A 13,183-nucleotide genomic window follows, 5' to 3' on the forward strand; every position below is an offset into this window, starting at 1 on the left:
ATGGAGGTGATGCCAAAACTAAGAATCCAATTTCTTTGCACTTTCCGGGGGTGTGACGCAACAACGGGCAGTCTAGAAAACGGAGGGTGCTGCACATTTGTCGTGCTGCTCAGCATGTGTGAGTTTCTGTAGCACTTATTTTACACCACCAAACTTCTTGTAATCAGCTGATAACAAGTTCTATTACCCAAGCGGGGAAGCTGTGCTTGCCATAGATGGATGGATGTACCCTATTTAACGGGCAGTAGCTGGTGCCTTCAGTTTTAACAAGGGTGCAGTGATGTGATTGGTCCGAGTCATTTTGGAGCATCTCTCGGAGCAGCCAAAAGTCCCTTTTGGGGCAGCAAAGAGTACTTTTGGAGCATAGCACACATTTAATTTTTATTCATACCAGTTCGAATATCAAATTGAGATTTATGTGTTTATGTCTACTTTGCCTTCCTGCTTCTGTGCAACCTTTTTAATGGCATTAAGAATGTGGCATGTTTGATCCCGTAGCTAGCAGGTTAATTGCGCATAGAAGCGTAAGGCACAATAACAAGATGCTGATTGACAAAGAGCAGTACAAACTTCTATGCATGGTTATTTTAAGTATGAAATCAAATGTAAACCAAATAGTATATTTCACTGAATTAATGTCAGAATATAATCATTTTGAGTACCCAAATTGATGTCTTCTTTAAACTCTAAATGTTGTAATAAAAAATAAACGCAGTTTAGAAAGAAAATAAAGCTTTTGCCACTTGATTATGCACATCAGATGTGACGAAACTATTCGGGAGATGAGAGGGGGGGGGGGGGGGTTAAAAGGCTCCTCTTTGCCCCACCCCCCTGTTCCTACGCCACTGATGAACATCAAAAGACCCTTTTCAAAAGTCAGTGCCATTTCCGGTCTGCCATTGCTTAATCAGATACTCTCAGCATCTGGTGGACACGAGGGCTGCGTCAGCATTCAGCATAAACTTGTCTTAGTTTGTACTGAAAACGAGTGCCGCATCAGCGTTCAGCGAGGACTCAGATTCAATCACACGCTTCGTGCCGAAGAAATGACGACCATCAGTATTGCTTGATGGACTTTTGATAAGGGTTTATTACATTTCATAAGCAAACTCTCATGATAACAAAAATTAACATGTAAACGATACAATTAAAAAAAAAAAAAAAACCCACCAAACTCGTTCAGGGTCTTTCCAGGCTTGCATTTGCTGCTTCAGCCAATTTAGTTAAAATTTACTGCATTCATTGTGCCGTCGAAAGGATGGAACCTATATAAAGGTAATCACTAAACTAGAGTTGACATGAAAAATAAAACTTCTCGCAAGATTCGAGCATCCTCGATGAACCTCCAATGTGAAAATATATTATCAGAATATTGCAGTCTATCACATGTCTATACTATGTGCAGTTTTACTGAGACACCGTGTATAACGTCCCACTCTGGAGGAGTGCTTTTCCCTCAGCACACGGGTGCGCCGCGGCGAAGCATGGTATACATACTTGCGACGCCTACTAAACAGCTGTCGCTTTACTGCAGTTCACAACTGCGCAATGACAAGAGCACTCAATAATGCTAGCTATCTAGCCAAAACAGACAGGCGTGAGAAATATTGCCAAACTTCCAAAACTGTCAATGTTTGATACAGAGATCAAATGGAATATCATGTCATTTTAGGTGATAATAGAAAGTCTCGGAGATTCGCACAAGTCTACCGTAAGGATTTGGCCGTGTAGTGGTGCGTCATTTATTATATTATCGGTATTAATAAAGTGAATATAAGCGTTGGCACAATGTTGGCACAAGTTCCTCCCATTTTAGCAAAATGTACAAGGGTAAAAGGCTCTTTAAAGGGATACTTCAACGAAATTTGAAATATTACCGTTGTGTTCAAAAATAGGTTGAATATGATCCACAATATCTGTAAATGACAATCGCACGTTTGTATTTTGATCCTGGTGGCTGTATTTTTCGTTATAAACGGCCCACTCTGGTAAGCGCTCAGAGAAGGCCCAGCTTAGAGCACGTGACATCCAACGCAATCGTGGCGTAGGTCGTTTCAAGACGAGCAAAGCTACGGCGAGGCTGACGTCGAGAGGATGGCCTAGTCGTTCCAGCCACCGAAGCAGCTGCTTTTGTATGAATTTTGAGTGACGGGTTATTAATCTTCTAAAATCTTCTAGGGGGACAACAGCGACTTCTGCGACACACAAAAGGGATTCTCGGGAAGAGGGGAGTTCCTCCTTCCCCCCTTCTCTCGTCGTGGCCGGAGACAAGACAACCTCCGTCACTAGCTGTCAAGGTTCCTAGACGAGCATTACAAACGAGGCGCTAGCGACATCCACCAGGTGCTCTTTGCTAATCGTTTAATTTGTTTTAAAGTTCCTTTACGAGACTTTTTTAACAAGACATTGGTATGTTCCCTGTGATACTGCTCTTTTGAACACATATAGACCAAAAAATTAGTGCCGAAACTTCGTTGTAGTTTCCCTTTAAAGCAGCAACCACATCACTGAAGGCAAGGACTATGGATTGAAACATTCAGTAATTATCACACAAACTTCCCCGGTAATCATATAGTACAGTTAGTTGGGTATATACTACGTTCAGTAATAGCCTACTGTGTGGCTAGCTTTGGCTTCCCAGCAAAAGCCCATTTGCTAAAAAAAAAAAAACGCGCACATACCTTGGTCTGCAAGGAATTTTGTCAGTGTCCTACTTTAATGACCCTTGTCTCAGCAGTCAGGTTGCATCTTGAAAAGTTCCCCGGAAATCGTATAGTACAGCTAATTGGGTATATGCTTCATTCAGTAGCGAGTTTAGGAGACCGTGTTTCCCCCTCCGCTAAGCCCCTCTGCTACTCGGAACTCTCCAGCCAAGGCCATCGGCGCGCAGGCGTAGTGGCGCGTTCTTTGTGGCGGAGGGTTAAGGCCCATACGCACATTTTTGATCGCGGTGCGTTCCGTAGCGGCAAGCGGACGCGTTGCGTTGCGAAGACCGCTTGCGCCAAACTTGTACGCAGTTGTGTTGACACGCAGTCAACCGCAGTCAAGAGCCAATAAGAACGCACTATCGTCGCTAGTGGCTCACCAATAGTAAGCGAAATCCAAGGCAACATGGCGGCGCACAGCGACAGCGTCGAAGTGTTCGATCTTGGGACAATCTCGCCGGCTTCCCCGACGTTTCGTCAAGCTTGAACCATCGCAGCCTTGGAAAATACAGTCCCCACCGCTTCCCAAAACGAAAAAGCAAGCACTGCGACAGGCGAACCGGATATGTCTCGCCGAGTCGGCCGGGTGGGGCGAGCGAACACGTCACCCCCCCTCCTCTTTCGGCTTCTGACTGGTCGAACGCACCCAAACGCACCGCAACGCTTCGGAAAGTTGAGCGAGTCTCTACCCGCTTGCGTCGCGCTACCAAGCGTTGCGGGAAGGCGCGCGTCGCTCCGCAAGTGACCGCGCCTGGCCGCAAAGACTCCGCCACGCACTCAAACGCGTTCAAACGCGAACGTGCGTATGGACCTTTAGCGAAGGGGGAAACGCGGTCTACTAAAACTCCCTAATTTAAGTCTTCTAAGTCGCTTTCTACGACTTCCCCGCGAAGGCGCAGGTGCTAAAATAATTCTATACTCTGTTTCATACTTATGGTATATTCGGTTAGTCACTTTCGAGCACTCCAATCATCCGAGTCGTAGCTACCAGATCCCGGCGCGCCTCCGCATCGGAGCGAGAGAATCGGCGCGCCCAGCCGAGCGCTCTTCAACTTTTCAGAGCGGCAAGTTGAGCGGATAGAGGGTGGCGTGCGCCACTAGAGGACGGCGCGAGCCGCCCTCTAGCGGAACGTTTGCTCTTTGGATTCAAAGGGTTGAGCAGTATTCAGTGATCCATCCATCCGTAAATCCTTGAAAATGGCAACCGTCAACGCGGACGCTGATAAGGTCATCGCAAGCCAGCCGTGCCAAGCGGAAGTTCTTGCGAAACTATAAAAAAAAGACAACATTACAAGTTGAAAATCTCGTACTTTTTGTACTTACCGCTTTGTCCGAGTAGGTTCGCACTATAAAAACATAGGCCTTGACCTTGGGCACCGTACAAGGCAACGTTGGTACAAGGCAACGTTAGGTACAAGGCGGAGTCATGCGGTTTAGAGAAGCTCGTTTTAGCGAACGTCGTTTTACCGACCCCAGTTTATCGAATGCCTTTATAGAGAAACCAAGTTTAGAGAAAATGGCGATGAGCCTCCTTTTAGCGAATTCGGTCGCCGCGAAGCGGCGTGTGCGGATAAGTCTGGTGAGTTAACATTTTTGTAATGAGCCGCCGCAGACTGCCGCCGCGAAGCGGCGGGAGCGCAGCGGGGGGCTTGGGTTAACACGCGCACCAGTGATACACGCGCGAAGTAGAAAACCCTTTTTCCAATAGCGTCCCCTTTTCGATAAACGGCATTTCTCTAAACTGAGGCTCTGCTTTCTCTAAACTGTGCTTCGATAAAACGTGCCCGTTCTCTAAAACGTGCTTCGGCGAAATGGCATTCTATCAACCGTAGTAAACCCGGTACAAGGTACGTCAAACAACTCGGCAAACTTCGCTTCGCAAACACGGTCCTCGTCGTCGTAGTTCGAGCTGCTGGTGTTGTCGTTGTCTGCTAGCTTCGCCAGCAGCACTGGCGGTGCCACTACTAACATTAAACGTCTTCGTTTGAACGACATTTCACCTCAATTCGGGGAGCGCAACACAACGGTGACGGCGTCGAGACTGACGGCTGTTTTTCGCATCCCTCTTTTTGCGGAGTAGCTGCGTTCTCGCCGTTGGCTTCCGACACAAAAGAAAAAGGGCGGAATGGCTGGAGTCACGTGACCGGTCGGCAGCCCGATCTCGCGCGCTCCCACTTCCCAGTCAGAGCGCCTCAAACCGCTCCGATTCGGAGGCCGGCGAGAGTCGGAGCTTCGAGAGCGTTCCGAAAGAACCAGGCGAATATATTTGGAGCGCCTGGCGTCGACCATTGAATGCACACCGGCTTTTCAGAGCGCTCCAAGAGGCCGAAAAACGACCAGGCGAATATACCAGAAGTGTGCAACGCTGTCAAAGCTACTGGCGCGAGCATGGGGCTTGATATCGTTGATCACTTGCACGCGTTCTTGCGCAAACAAAACCAGATATGAAGCCACGCGCTCGCGCGAGTTGCTTTGACAGCGTTGCACGCTAAGTAGGAAACAGAGTATAGCTGATAGAAATTTGGTCAAACTGTCCAAATTTAATGATCTTGATCTCGGAAGTCAGATTGCACCTTAAAACGTCTTCCGGAAACCGTATAGTGCAGCTAAATGTGTATATACTCCATTAAACGTACGTCTTCTAATTCGTTTGTTACGACCTCTCCGGGAAGGCGTAGTTGCTTAAAAAACGCGCGGGAACCTCGGTCTACCGGAGATTTTTTCAATGTCCTATTTAAATATCCTTATCTCAGCAATCAAATTGTACCTCAAAACATTCTCCGGGCATCGTGTGGTACAGCTAACGGGGAGTATGTTCCATTAAATGTAAGTCTTTCAAGTCGATTCCTGCGACTTCCCCACCAAGGCACAGTTCCTCAAACAACCGCGTGGAAATGACTTCCTGCGGGTTTTTCTATATCCGTGTTCTCGCTCTTTCTTTTTTGTTTTTTAAATAACCACGCATAACACAAGTTTTACTATACTTAAATATTGTCTTTTTGTGTGTGGACACACTAAAAACACATATACAAGATTTCTCAGTTAACATGCACCAAGCCTTAAAAACCTTGCACCCTAAGCACACAAACCTAACTGCTTGTTATTAGGGAGCCTCATCTAAAAGAGTCGCATCCGTTTTATTGTCGTTATCAATTAGACTGAATAAATCTTACCCTTCGGAACACTCTTCATAATGACATATAGTTCAACATATTCTTAGCACCTGGCCTAGTCTTCAGGTATTTGAAAGTCAATATTTTTATATGCTACGCGTATAAATTTGTTCACATATAACACTGCAAACAATGTATTATGTTTCTGAATCTGACACTTGCGTAATCCAGTTGTTTGTGCGTGTGTATGTGCACGCGTGCGCGTGCGCCTACGTGTACCAAGAAGCTCTCCTCCGTTCAGCCCCAGCGTTAATAAGTAAGCAAAGAATAACGAATATCTCTGGATAGTTTGAGTACTCTGGCATTACATTTGTTATGTCTGTTGTCAGCTGTTTTCATTTTTGACAACAGACTTGTTGTACATGTCTGTTTTCAACTGTGACCCATAAACCCACTGTCTTCCCTCTTCGCGTCCAGGGCGTTCCGAGACCGCGAAGGGTTCAGTCGCGGCGGACGACGTTCCAGCGAAGGGGACCGCCAAGACTCGGCGTCCTCGTCCACGACGCGTCGGACGTCGTCGGACATCCGAATCAGCAAGAAGGCCGAGGCGAGGAGCCGCTGTCGCCGACTCGAGGACGACCCCCGCGTGGGTCGCGGTCTGAGTCCCAGACGTCCGCCGCGCTACATCAGGCCGAAGCTGCTTGACTCGACCTTCCAGGTAAGACAGTGTGCTTCGAGGTTACAGGCATAGTGAAGAAAATTGAAAGCATTTTGTAATTGCTGCTTGTATAAGGGACCACGAAGCGATCTTGAATTGGAAATTGGAATGTTATGCATTTGCGCAAGAGGTATATACACGAACTCATCTCTGTTACGTCACGGCGCGGTGGTGGCGCATCGGTCGCACTTCCGGTCGGGGACTGTGGGCAGAAGTCCCCATACCAGACGTGTATTCCTGCGTTGTTTCGAAAGGAACCAGACAAAAACCTGCCTTCTCGTCAAAACGCCGCGACTGGGGCCGTACCAAAAGTGTCGAGAAAGGTTTGAAGGTCAGTTTTTACGTGCTCGGTTTGTTCGAGAATCTGGATAAGTGCCGTGAAAAGGGAAAAGCAGACGACGTCGGACAACGATTGCTTGGGCGGGAAGCACTTTGGGTTGAATTCACGCATACTTATGGTCACCAGATTTATTTGTTTTGTTCCAACATGAACGCAAGAAAACCGCCAAGTTGTGCGGACCACCTGCGGACTACCTCTAGTGCGCCTTCAAGTTCAAACGGCCGCCTTATCGTTCGAACTGTCGTCTGCTCTTTCAAACGTTTCTGCTTGTCGTCTGCTCTCTTAGACGACGCCGGGGTGCTTGCGATAAGAAGTGAGTGCAGGCCTCGAAAGACTTAAATTTGAAGGTTGGTAAGCAGGCTCGATAAAACAGTAGATACAAGGAGATGTTGATCATTGTTACCAGCAACCATCACCGACTTGTTAGGCCTAATTCACTTGGTCCGATCCTGCTTGCGATGTTCAGTATCAATGTCGACTATCTCAGCTACGGCTCACGTTTTTGCAGCCCGAGCGGCGTCGCGACTGAAAATTGCGAGCGAAATCGCATCATGCAAATCAGGCTTTAGCGTACGTACACTGCGGCGTCCACGCGGAATAAATCGCCACCTGTCACATTATTCACGCGAAGTTTTGCGGTGTAACGAGCCTCGGCAATTTTGCTGACGCCACTCAAGTAGTCAGACATCGCCAGGAAGACGTAGAATCAACAATTCGAACGTGAAAAAGGGCAGGGGGACTCACACCGACGCCGACAACATCGCGTTCCAATGGTTTGTGTATGGGCGACGGTGAGCTTTATGCCCACACCCCCATCGCGCATGCGCGGCGCCGGTGGCGTCCGCTCGGGGCGCTCCGGTTTGTTTGTAAACATGAGTTGGTGTTTAGTGTGGCGCAAATATACCCCCACACGCAACGCCACGGACATCCTCAACATTTTTGTCAGGGTGTTATTTCTAGGGTAGAAGCGGACTATTTCTTCTAATCTCTCCTTTACAAACATTTATGACATAGTCCATGGAATTACCCTAGGGCCTAGGGTAATGCCGACATGAGCATTGTCTCTGTTACAACTACAATTAATGCACTGGCGGCTGTTCGTGTTTCTTGCGTCCAAACGCTGCAGCATCGACAAGGGCCCAACTCTTACGTTGTTCTGACCACCGCATGTGCCATTGTGCATTGCCAACCGCTGCTTGTTCTTCTTCAATGTTTTCTACTACTGCAGATAATGGGAAGAGAGAAACACCAATGCACTGGGAGGTTTTAAGCGTTAATAAGTTATCTTGAGCAGTATTGAAGGAAGGTAAAAACATAATTTTGTGGGGCCACTTAATGATTGTGCGAATTATTGCGATGTTGCGGATGTACTTCTCAAGAACATATTTAGACCGGTATGTTTGGTCAAAAAGCGAGACAAAATTAAAGGATTTTTTTTTGCATCGTCGTCTTCTTGATATTTTGAAGATTAATTCTACAAAAACAATAAAGCGACTGTGACAACGCAGTGATCAAGTAGATGTTGTAAACAATTTGTTTTTTCTGTAACGATGACCTGTAGTCAGCACGTGATTTCAGTACGGATATACCGGGGCGAAAACAAATCAAGAAGCCATTGTTGGGGAGTTGCCTCTCCGGAGTTGGGAGTGACCCCAGAATCATTCCGCCCTTCCACGACTCCCTCAATGGAATGGGAATGGAATAGCATTAGCACTGGGAGGAATGGTACGGGGTATGGAGTTGGGTGGCATTTTGCCTAAAAGACAGTGGAATGTGCCCTGTTTTATGTAAACTGTGTCGATGTGGTCAAAGGTGTTTTTAAAACAGCGACATTGTACTTTATGTACTGACGGCTTGGTTATGTGACCGGCTCGTGTTATTCGGGGATGCAAGTGGCGCCCCAGTGAAGCAACTAAAACGGAAGAGTTGTAGGCGGGCAAGGTCTTGCTCCTGGCGCCGCGAGACGCGACAATGTGGCTGTTTTGGCCATGTGTGATTCAGCACCAGTCGTAGGCCGCCTGGCAAGGACAATGTCCCACCGCTTGCGTTTCTTGGATGCGTGCACTTACCATGTATCCCCTAGAAGGGAAAGATATACACGGTCCTTTCGTGAATAAAATGCTTGGCTTGAAGTTTGCCACCTTTTACGAGCCTTGTTACGCTTGTTCACGCGATCGATATCTGCAGTGCCACCATACCAATCGCCACTAGCGCTATTTGTGACCACCACTCGGCCCAGTAGAATAAATCGTTTCGTGACGTGTTTTGCATAGTTTTGCAGTTGTCTCTGCGTTTGATAACTTGTGCTTTATACTGACGTTAGTTACCGGCCGCTTAAAGGGGCACGAAAGAGGATTCTGCGATCGTCTGTTCAGGCATGGTCACAACTGATTCTACGGGCCCTAAGCATCCTAAAAATCCAGAAATTACAATCACGCGACGTCGATTTCTTTATTAGAAACGTAATGAAGGGTCGGGACACATCAGTTTTGAGCGGAATTTTTCGCAGAGGCGGCTTGCGATTTCCTGAGCGGAAAAATCGGCTCAGAAAGTGGTGTGTCGCGGCTTTCCTCACGTTTCTAATGAGAAAATCGGTGTCGTGTGACTGGAATTTTTAAAATTTTAGGATGCTTAGAGTCCGTAGAATAAATTATGACCAAGAAGGTAGACGGTCGCAGAATCCTCTTAAGTACCGCTTAAATGTAGTTGTTAATAGCCATTTATTCGCGGTGGGGACTTAGAGGAATGGAAAGGTACAGCCATTCAGGGGTGGGAATGAGCCCAGTGTTTCCAGTGCTAGGAGATGGAATTATCGGAAAACGGGAAAACGAATTCCCTGGAATGGAGTTGGAATAGAATGGGGGGCGTTCGTTCCGCAACACCGCTCGAAGCAGCAAGAACTGACGAAAGCGTGTCGTTACGCCTTGCCTCTAACCCTCTAAAGAGGCAAGGAGAGATGCATTTTATATTAATCTCAGCTCAGCGTTTATCTCCTGTGAAGTGCGTGTGGTTTTGAATTTGTATAAATTACTTATGGGACTCTGTAACAGTGCGAATCAGGCCAACCATGCTGCTTCGGTGTTTTTACGGGTTTCTTCCTGTCAGAGTCGGCGAGAATTTGGAAAATGCCTCAGATAAATATGCATGTACTAATTCTGTTTGCCCCAGACTTCGGACAGTTCTACGTCAAAGCACATTGTGCCGGACGTGAAGGCCAAAGCGGTCTCTCCAGTGCCGCCTCCCCGCCAACGTTTGATCAGGGGACCGCAACCCGACGCTGAGGACGCTCCCGTCAAAGTCGTCCGCGACGCCGAAGCCGCCGGCTCTGGCAAAGGATCCAGTTGAGTCATCTTCTCTTTCTCCGAACCTTCTTTAAGAGACACGAAAGAAAACTTGAAAACGTTTTATCATTCGTTAATAACAACTGCAAGATGGGGCACGAAGGTAAGTTGAGGTGATTGGTTTCTTCCTGTGTATATTGGGCTCTCAGAGACCTAAATATCGGGACATTCTTCAACGTCTTTTGTGCGCTTTTAAAACCAAGATGACATTCTTCAACTCCCAATAGACCAACACGCGGCCCCGACGTCACGCAGCTGCGGTGGCGCTGTCGACGGCACTGCGCGTGCGCAGACGCTTCACTACTCCCGAATTCGGTTTGTGCGCACGCGCAGTGCCCACAGCTGGTGTGGGCAAACGCGGGCTTGTTTGTAAGCAGCGTGTCGGTCTATACATTCAGAAATGGCGGTCGTCTGCTGAAACAATGCATCGTCCGTGCGGTTACTCTGCTTTTCTTCCACGAATCTACCATTAACTTGCTCCTTTCACCTAATACCACCTTCCGTCTCAGCACTTCTCCGACATCGCCAATAGTAAAACCCCTCGATGTGTTTGTCCTTGCCTTCCAAGTATAGCGTCAAATGCGCCAAAGCATGATGCCCGCTCCTCGCGCAGCCCTTGGAAGCAAATAGGGAGTATTCACTGGCGGCCATATCTGTGTGCGTGGTTGCTGAGCGCGTGCTGACGGCGAGCTTCCACAGTTTTTTAGACACGTGCATTCCACGCCATCAAGATTGCCGACCATAGCAGGTTATTAATGTAAGCTCGTTCTGAGAGTGCGCCCTAAACATGGCCTTTAAATATGGCGCCCAGTGAATACCCCCTAAGTGGCGCACTGAAATGAGCGGCCCTCGGAAGCGCGTCGCAGCACCTGTTCGTGGTACGTGTCTTGCACGTTCGCACGTTCCAAGCTTGAACTTTATCAAGGGGCTTTAGCCAATGAGGGCAATGCAGAGTTTGCGTCCCCGACGGGTTCGTAGCTTGTCACAAGGATTGCAGTATATACCGGCCCGCTTGGCGACGTCGAGATATATGCGCGTCTGCCGCTTTTCCACTAGTCACTAACAATGGCTTTGTTCCAAACTCGGTCCGACTCCGGAGTAAATGTTTCGTGGCGTCTCAAAACCTCGCTTACTCGATGACGTCAGAACTCGCGTTCCAGAAGCGTGTTGAACATTCCAAAGTAATCACATTGTACCCTCCTCCGATCGGAATGGGAGCGGCAGGAGGCGCAAACGCTCGGCCTACAGCACGCGCTTCATGCCTTCCGCAGTGCTTTGGCAGCGTGAACGCATTCGAGGTGCGTGCACCAGATGCCGAAGCGTTGCCCAAGTATAGGAAGCTGGCGCTGGAGACGGGAGAACTCAAGTTCTCCCCTGCCGTTCTCACCAATTACTATAAACCCCTTCGCTTACCACCCGGGCGAAAACGATGAGTCACTGAGTTGGGGACACATGCGCAGCGTCTGATATACAGCACAACAGAGCTACAGCGCATTCTCAGAAGGCGTTCCACAGCCCAGCAGGCAAAGATGTCAGCGCGCAGAAGGCGATTCTTGTAAAGTCTATAGAGGTCTAGCTAAAGTCCCTATAGATCTAGCAACTTTAGTATGCTTCCTCTCGAAAAAACAATGTTACAAAACAGAACAAAACAACAACAAACAACACAATGTTAGAGCGCATGACTGATAAAGCAGAGCTTTGAAGTGAGAGCCCAAGGCAAGTGCACGTAAATCCAAACACTGCCTCCCGGGACAGTACTTCATGCAAGCCGATGTCCAAACCTGATTTATTTATGTTAGGATTAAAAAAGTATTCGTCCGTCCCTCGCGCTATTTATTTGTAATTAGGAATATGATTGCATCTCTATGTGTTTCCTCTTGCAGTATTGCATCGTGTACCAGATTCTTCTGAAGAACTCCATTTAATATATTATCTTTCTCCGCATTTCGTGCACTTGCCTTCCGATATGTCATGCGAGCACAAAGTTCTTTTTGGCATACCCTGCGACCCGTTGTTGCACACTGCCAAACAGCGAACAAAAAATCACGTTTCCGCATATGGGCTCAACAGGGCGTATTCTCGAGCCGGTCTAAAGCGGTCATGTGAACTTAGAGTAAAATTTATTAAGGATAATAAAAAAAATTAAAATCGTTTACATCTCCCTGTAACGCCGAATCAGAGCGCAGCTTTTGAGGAGGAGGAGGGGAAGGTACGGAGAGGAGGCTATGCCCCTCCTCCACTCCTGCTCGCCTCCCTTTTAGGGGAAAATTTTCCGCTAAATTTAACGGGAAAATTTTACCCCTAGATTTGGCGGGGAAATTTTTCCGCTAGATTTAGCTGAGAAATATTTCCGCTAGATTTAGCGGGGAAATGTTTTCCGCTAGATTTAGCAGGGAAACTTTTCCGCTAAATTTAGAGGGTAAATTTAGCCATAATGCACCGCGCGGTTACGCCGACGCCGCTCGAGCCGGAAACGGGCGCCTAAGAGCTGCGCTCTAAAATATATTTAATTACTGACTGAAGATTTGGCAACATAAATAAAGGGCCGATAGTCTTAATATACATCATAAGTAAATGCACTCCTAAATTATCTGAAAAAATGCTCTGCAAATTTCATCCGGTGTTTTTATCCTCGATAGGCACGTGTGTAGGTGATTTGGGAAAGCCTTAGAGCTGATTTATATAACTTTGTGTTCCTGACACATATATATCTTCTCAAACATGTTGAAGTCTGTTATTGCCTCCTCTTTTATGTGATGAAGAGCAAGTTTATGTGTCCGCGGGCGGGACAAAAACAAAGTATCACAGGGGCGCGTGGTGGAACTATGACGATTGCGCACACAGGCCGTCAGAAAGTGCCGAATTAAGTAGCTGCTGTGTCGAGTAGAGCATGAAATACTTCTTTGTTATTTTTAACAAAAAATCATTAATTAGCAAGGGTGATGCCTATTTGTAAATTAAATTTA

Source organism: Ixodes scapularis, unplaced genomic scaffold, assembly GCF_016920785.2.
Source record: "Ixodes scapularis isolate PalLabHiFi unplaced genomic scaffold, ASM1692078v2 PGA_scaffold13__105_contigs__length_92229423, whole genome shotgun sequence".
Classification (NCBI taxonomy): Eukaryota; Metazoa; Arthropoda; class Arachnida; order Ixodida; family Ixodidae; genus Ixodes; species Ixodes scapularis.